Raw genomic sequence first — 8,373 nt, forward strand, 5'->3', positions numbered from 1 at the left:
AGGAATGAAACATTCTGTCTCCACTTGAAACAGTCTCCTTGTAACCCAAACAAGTACACACCTGCAAATTCCTTGCAAGTCAGCCAGCTGAAACTCAGCAGATGGAAACTGGCTAAGGTAGACCTTTGTGGACACAGCATTCCATGCAATCTCCTGGGATGTTGCATAGCTGGGGGTAGTGATGTTGCAATGCTGTAGTTTTAAGCAAGGGCTTTCTTCTTTCCAAGCAACTGAAAAAGACCTGCCAGCAGATACATATAAAAATATATAATTTTTTTTTTTTAAAGATAAATACTGTTCAACATGGGCTGAAGAGGAGGGAGAATTTAAATACAACTGTGGGTCTGGATGTGATGTTTACTGCTTTGACTGTTCTGTGGGTCAAATTCTGGGAGGGAGCCCTTCTCAGAAAACACTCCTGATGAGGTCAGCTCAGGTTTTGACCATAAAGCACAAGTATCTTGTGTTAATAATATCAAGTAATATGTATTGGCCTTTAGACAGCCAGCTTCCAAGATGTGCATGGAAGTGGGACTAGAGAAGAAGGCACAATAAATGATACCAGAAGTCACTACTAGGTGCAAAACCCAATGGCAATATATAGCTCAAAAACATACCAGTAAAGACCAAGAAGGGGCTCATAGTTCTACAGATTTGTTATTTTCCATTATAATTTGGATACACTTATTCATTTTCAAAGGATAATAGTAGTCTGTAATTACTCTTTAAAATTACTTATATTTTTAGTAGGTTTGAATTATTCAGAACAGCAGAATGGTTTGAGGACACATTATTCAGTGAGTGGGCATGTCAGTGCTGGGCATTTGGGTAAGAAAGAGAGGGGCAAAAGGTATCTTTGCTACCTCTCTCTATGGGGTGACAAACTAAACCAGGACAGGCAGGCACAGCCACATCACAGAGCAGAAACCAATGTCAGTCTGTCTTTGAGACTTTAGAGGGGCCACAGAATCCTGACCATCATCAGTCTGGTTCTCTTACTAATAGTTCTGTCTGGATGATCAGCAGTTATGAGGTACATGCTTCATGTCCAACTGCTGGAGAGCAGGTTGAACCTGTGCTTCACTTAGAAAAGGATAAAGATTAATTTTTGTGCTAATTTTTATGTTGACTCAATAAGGACTAGGATTTTCCCATGCTTTTTATCAGAATGACACAATGTAGACCAGGACATTTTCATTACTTTCTCAAACATTTTAGTTTAGTTTAGTTTAGTTTAGTTCTTTCCTGGTATTATACCTTCATAGAAAGGGAGGAGGGAAGATGGTGTTGTCATTGGTTCTTTTTGCTGGAAATGAACTCAAACCTAGACTGAAGCTCTTCTCAGTCCTTCTTTTTCTTCAGAAGCCTACAGAAGAGTAGAAAATACTATTTCCTTTGCTTTTTTGATGTCTAATTTTGTTCCCATGGTGATGTGTGCTTTGTAAATACCTGAGAGATGATCTGTGCTGTGAGGAGAAGTAGGTTCAAAGTGAACAAGATTCAGAAAGGAGTCCTGTTCTTTTTGTCCCTTCTGCAGAGACACAATGTATCTCAGAAATTGAGTCCAAGGATATAAAGAACATATCAATATAAATCTTAATTGCATTTTCTGTGTTATTTTTTACTGGATTTAAAAGTCCTGACCAGGGGGTTGTATTAAAGAAAACAAGATCTAGCTAAGCAAAACTGAGGTTCCAAATTTGATCTTGTTTGCATGGTGGAAAAAAAATCTCAAACAAAAAAGATGTAAGATACTAACAAAAAAGAAATCCAGTACCTTTTCCCTAGATGGAATATTGTTATATCTGTATTTTGGAATGGGAATAGAAATATTATCCTTCACTTCTGGTTCTGTAACAAGGGTGCACGAGATACAGGGACAAAGAGCAAATCTGCTCCAGTTGTCTAATTGGACAGAGTTGTTGCTGAATGCCAGCCTGACCTAAATGGAACTTAAGGATTTTCACCAACCTTTCATCCTTTTGTATTTCCTAAGGTTAATCTTCCTCCCTTTGTGTTGCTCTCACTAGGCTACAGCTGAGAGAACAAGAGGTACAACTGAACTCAGAGCATCTTTCCATGTCCAGCTGATAAGAAGTGCTTTGCTTGAGGCTAGAGATAAATGACCTATTCATAATAAATATTTTTCAGTTAATTTAATCTTTTCTCTTGCACATCAGTTTGTCATGAAGAGACTAGTTTTTATAAATGCATTCCTTGTCTAATATCATTTGATGAATGCTTCAAGAGAAAATAAAGTAGCTGCCTTTGTATTATTTGAAAGCTGTCATTTCAAGGCTGTTTGCCAGTTGTTATGGTGTCACTTCTGCAAATAAGAATAAACAGACGGGCTTGTCAGGACCACTCAAGTTATTTCCTGAAGGGGGACAGAGGAACAAGTAGCACCTACTTCAGAAGTAAGCTTTTAAGTTTCAGTCACTACAGCCAAGTTGGTTGAAGTTTTCTTTTCAACTCCAAACTTGAGACAGATGATGCATCCATCCTGTTCTATTTTACAGGTATATGGTAGCACACAATACAGCTAGAGCAATAGATGTTTTGCCTCTCCCTTTCACTGGAGTGGGCACCTTTTTGCCTTTTCCCCAACAAACTGCCTAAGTGGAGATGTTAAAGGTGTAAGTTGGAGAGATAAAATGGTCTAGAACACATCCCAGCCTGCTATCAGATGCTCTAGAATGCATCCCAGCCTGCTGCAGAGAGTCAAGTCGTCAAGACAAAAAAGATTTGAGGACCTTAAACCCTCATCCAAAAGAGCTATGTGATATACGAAACTTTGATGGAGGGGACTGAAGCATTCAGAATATTCAGAATATCATTTAGCAGCTGGCTTGATTTGTTTGCAATAGGCTGCTTTATACCTGTGAAAGAGATGTAATAACAAATAGCAACAGAAGAATAAACATCCTGGAGACATGATGCAGCAAGTCCTGGTTTGCTATTTTGGACCATGGATTTTGCCAGTTAACTGCTCAGTTCTGTAGATGAGAGGTTTTGCTGCTTCCTCCCAGTTGCCACTCCTCGGATTAAACTCCTCGGATATCAGCTCTGTGACATATGGCTGCTCCAATCACAGTGGATCTCGGCTTCTTTCCAACATGCTATAACTCCAATTTACCAGAATGGCACTTATAAATGTCCAGTTACCATGTCCTGTTTTATCAGGGAAAATGCTTTCCCAAAGGTAGTGTTTGCTACTGAACAGAATTCAAAAATCATTTTGTCTGTTATGACTTTTAGTTTCATAAAGAATGCAGACATTAAATACTTAATGAGATGTCCTAATTAATGCAAATGTGCCAAAAATCTTTATTTTCCAGAGAAAATTATATTATGCTGTTACATTTCCACATTTTGCGGCTGCATATTTTATATAGTGTAACCATGGTTACTATGTCATTAAAGTCTATTCAGAGGGAGTTGGGCATAGCATAGAGCTATCACAGAGAATGATTGCTTTTGTAAATTTAAAAGAAGCTCTGCAGCTAATTAGTGTGAGTTTGTGTAAATTGGACCAATGGAGAGCGTGAAATTTGGAACAAATTATTGTAGAGTCTGAAGCAAATGGAGAACATTTTTATTTGATTTAAGGACTTGCCTTCTGCATCACAAGCCTCTTAAACTTTTAATTTTGTAAGGCTGAAGCCACACACTGGCACACTGCTGATAGGAGGAATGCAGATAGTCCTGGCTGGGAAGGGAGGTGAATGGTCTTAATGGGAAGTACTGGTGATGGGCAGAAAGCTGGGAAAAGGTCAGAGCATGCCTGGGCTGTTCTGATTTTGCATCATCTGGAAATTTTAGAAGAAAATTCAGCTGCTTGGGAATTTTTCAGGCTATTTCTTGCATACTGACTCAGTCTGTGTTTCCTCCACGTGGTGCAGTCTGTACAGGGAGAGCAGGGGCCTCTCTTCTGCCCTTTACTGCCCAGTAGATGCAAAGTAGGGTCTTGCAGTCACACATTTCCTTGATCTTTTTCAAACACTAACATCCTCATCAGAAAACATCATATCCAGAGCCATGTAGATGCCTAGTGGTCTTTATATTTTATGGAAAGCTGAATATGACAGATTATTATCTTCCTACTTTGGATGTTGCAAATTGCTTTTCCAGCATCCCCTCCAAATTTTCAGTAGTTGCAGAATTTGTGGCATTCTTATATAAGAATTTCCCCTTCATCCCCATACCTCTGTGCTGAGCAAATACAGGTGTATGTTTTGTTTCACCAGCTTTTGAAACAACTGCATGGACCACTGCCAGCAGCAGGTTAGAGTAACTAGAGAAGTGAGGGTATGTGGGTGACAGCTTCCAGCAGTTCATGGCCTGTCCTTGTCCTGCCTCTGCCCATGTACTGCCACACACCCTCCATCTGCCAGCAGCCAGGGGCAGTGATTGACAGCCCTGCTTTTGGCAAATTTTCTGATTTTCATCTCTCATAATATTTGGCAGAGATTAACAACAAAGAGCTAACTGCTCCTCATGGACTCAGAAAATCCAACAGTGTCCGGATCCAAGCTGATGCCTGTTTTGTATTGTGTTGTTTGTGTAACAGTAGGATACAGTGGGTGTTTTTCCTTCTCTGCAGTCTCAGAGAGTAAGCAGAAAATCAACAGCATATTCTCCAGGTGCTGGAGAGCACAAACTACGCCAGGCTGAGATAAAACCTCTGTCCCAATCATTCACCTTCTCCATACTTTGAATCCTAACACAGGAGCTGTGGAAGGAACCACACTGGCCCCAGCCAAGTTCAGGGAATCATAGAATCATAGAATCATAGAATCTTAGGGGCTGGAAGGGACCTCGAGAGATCATCTAGTCCAACCCCCCTGGCAGAGCAGGGTCACGTAGACTACATCACACAGGAACTCATCCAGGTGGGTTTTGAATGTCTCCAGTGAGGGAGACTCCACAACCTCCCTGGGCAGTCTGTTCCAGTGCTCTGTCACTCTTACAGTAAAAAATTTTTTCCGGATATTCACCTTGAACCTCCTATGCTCCAATTTACACCCATTACCCCTTGTCCTATCACTGGTCATCACTGAGAAAAGCCTAACTCCATCCCCCTGACACTCACCCCTTACATATTTGTAAACATTGTTTGAATGTCCCAGTGAGGGAGACTCCACAACCTCCCTGGGCAGTCTGTTCCAGTGCTCTGTCACTCTTACAGTAAAAAATTTTTTCCGGATATTCACCTTGAACCTCCTATGCTCCAATTTACACCCAGGGAACATACTTCCACAAATGAAAAGAGCAAAAAACTTAATATAAAATCTTAACAGTCACTAACAATCCCTGTCTCTTCACCATTATCCAATTGGATCCCTAAAAGCAGCTCTTCACAGCCCGGCCATCAGTACCCAGCATGACAGCCTTGGCCAGAGAAGTTGCAAAATCTGTGTTGCCCATTGACCGCTGCCAGTCTGGCCAGTCACAGGCTGATGCAAGCAGCCCTCAGAGAAACATCTGCTAAAGCAGGGGAAAATAAACCCTGCCAGTGCTAAAACCCACTTAATCTTGCTTTTTGTACAAGCACATCTATAACAAATAGTTGGCCTGCTTTGATTGCAAGACTTTTAATTGAATAAATAAGACCAATAACACGGCATCGGACTCTGTGCATGAGTCCATTCTCCCTGACCTGATCACCCACAGAGTAGCAATGCTGAGGTTCAGGCTTTCTGCCAACCTTTTCTCCACTAACTGTTCCTGCTTTTTGTTTTCTGCATCTGTTCACTTATCACATTTATCTGCGGGATGCCCATATCCGTACCTAGGATAATACCCTGTCACAAGGTAGGTAATGGCATGGAGTAGTATAACATTGTTATATAGCAATGCTATCATTAAATATCTAGGGAGCTTGTCAGGAACATTGTATTTATCTTTCTGCAGTATCTTTGCATCATTTGAGAAAGGCCAAGTATGCCTGTGATGATGTGATGTTATCAGAGGACATTTCAACACTAACTCAGAGAGGTAAGGCAGGGAGAGACAAGCACTTTAACTCCACCATCACCATCAGCAGGTGATCCTGCATCTCCTCATCTGCAACAGTTAAACAAATCCAGCCTCAGACCTTGTTTGGAAAGTGTGGGCACCACCAATGAGCTTAGGCTGAGCTCTGTTTCCCTCTCTTTTATCACATTCTGGAAGAGTATTAACTACTTACTAGTAATTCAGTGTGGAAACATACTCCATCTCGGTTAAGAGTCTTAGAAGCATACTGGAGACACGTATTTGTTTGGGAAAAAGAGAAAAACTGCCCTCCTGGCAAATGCAGGAAGCACATAATCCTCCATGTGACAGTGGCTTGCAGCAAGCACAACGCAACAAAACCTGCGAGTGCTCCCCTTGCTACTCCAGTTTGATCTTTTGTTCATGGCTTCTGCTAAATCCATGTCACATTTCCAATTAAGTTGGTAAATGCTCATTTCAGAGAAGCCCTGGCATTTATTTTTTTTCCATTTCCAAAAATAAAGCATAACCAGAGGGGTCCTGTTATGTAACATAAATATTTTATTATCTTCCACATTCCTGATTTGCAGGGAAAAAAAAAAATAGACACACTTTTGGCCTCTTTCATTAGATACCATTGAAAAATATTATGCCATATTGCACAAGTTGTCCTTCTGCATAAGCGTGGAATATTGCATTACATATACCTCACCCTTTGCCAGGTTGATGCTTGAAAAGACAGGAAAAATGAGTCTTCATCTTACAACAACTCCTGTTGGTTTTTATCTAAAAATAATTGTGCCTAGCAATGTATTCTTTCTGCATCACAGGCACTTTTTTTTTTTTTTTTAAGTATATTTAACAATACAGAATTGTAATTTTTGTTAGATTCAAAATTCCATATCACAGAGCTGTAAAAATTAAATTACAAATCTTGCAGGTCTTGCTCTACCCAGGCTAAGTGCTGTGCCATGGGGAGCTCTGCTGGGGTTTGCCAGGTTGCTGCCCAGATGCAGCTGCTCACATGGGACTCCCAGAGCTTGATTGTGTGCAATTACCTACATTACCACAGTCACTGGACCAACTGACAAAGTGGACATCTCCATGCTTCTATTAATTGGATGGTTCTCACTTCCAGACTCACCAAGTGATCTGTGTACAAGAACACTTGTGTTAATGGCAAGGAGGGCTGTGTGCAGAAGAAGCCCAGGCACACACTTGCCTTATTGACCTGAGCTTTTGTTGATGCAGTTCAGACAGGTTTGGTGCTTATAAGGACCTGCAGATCACAGCCTTGCCTGCCAGCAGTCTCCAGCTTTTCTGGTTTTCCTATCCACTGCATGTAAGCCTTGGGAAGCAGCCACCAGTGTTTTGCAGCTTGTTCTTAACCTTAGACTAGAGAAATGACCTGTGCATTAGTGGGCAAACTGTCATCTCTGGAAGCATGCCAGACTTAATCAATACAAGCAAAGGTAACAAGCAGGACCCCATTATCTTTGGCTGCAAAGGACACATTCTCCAGGAACTGGGAGCAGATAAGGCTACTGGATAGCTGGTTTCTCCAGTCATCATCTTCCTCAAATCTTCTCTGACTGTACTTTGGGCAACTGCTTTATTTCTATAGGATTTTCAATAGTGTGGTAGTCTTGTCCTGAGTGTCTGGGTCTCTACCTGTGCATTGGGCAGTCACACAAAGTGCTCACACAACAGGCCAGACATGTCTATCAAGGGTCACCCCACATCCAGAAATTCTCCGTGCATCTGCAGCACCAGTCTTCAGCACATGTGCTGCCACGTCCACCTTCTCCAAAAGGCATGGGATATTTGGCATATGTGCTGTTTTGTCATCTGCAAAAGGCTGAGGAGGTCTTAAACATCAGGGACTGGACTGGGGAAAACCTATCTAGGTTATGCAAGTCCAGGGCTTGCTGCAGAAACAGCCAGAGAAGAAGGGGTTATCACTGCAGAGTCAACATCTAAGAAAAGGTACCAAGTTGTATAAGAAAACATGCCTCTTATTAAAACACTTCATGTACATAACAGAGAATCACCCTACACAGTCCTTGTTGTTCAAGGACTACTTGAAGTTATATCAGCCTGCCATATTTAAGCTCTTCACTTAGTAGACATCAGGACAATGTAAGATTTGTGATAAGACATACACTTGACTTAATTTTTATTTGAATTACGTGCCACAGATACCAGTAATATTTTGGTATTCTTGCCAAAGAAAAGCTTTTTATATTTACAGACAGACTTTGAACATGCCAGCTGGCTGATGCTAAGAGTTTGAGTTCTCTTCAAAACAAAATTATTAGAGTCATTTACGTAAGACTCATTGACAGTTTACTTTAGCTTTTATTTCCAAGCATCAACGATTTATTTTTCAGTCTTCTG

This window comes from Chaetura pelagica, unplaced genomic scaffold (assembly GCF_000747805.2).
Source record: "Chaetura pelagica isolate M959 unplaced genomic scaffold, ChaPel_1.0 scaffold53, whole genome shotgun sequence".
Taxonomy (NCBI): Eukaryota; Metazoa; Chordata; class Aves; order Apodiformes; family Apodidae; genus Chaetura; species Chaetura pelagica.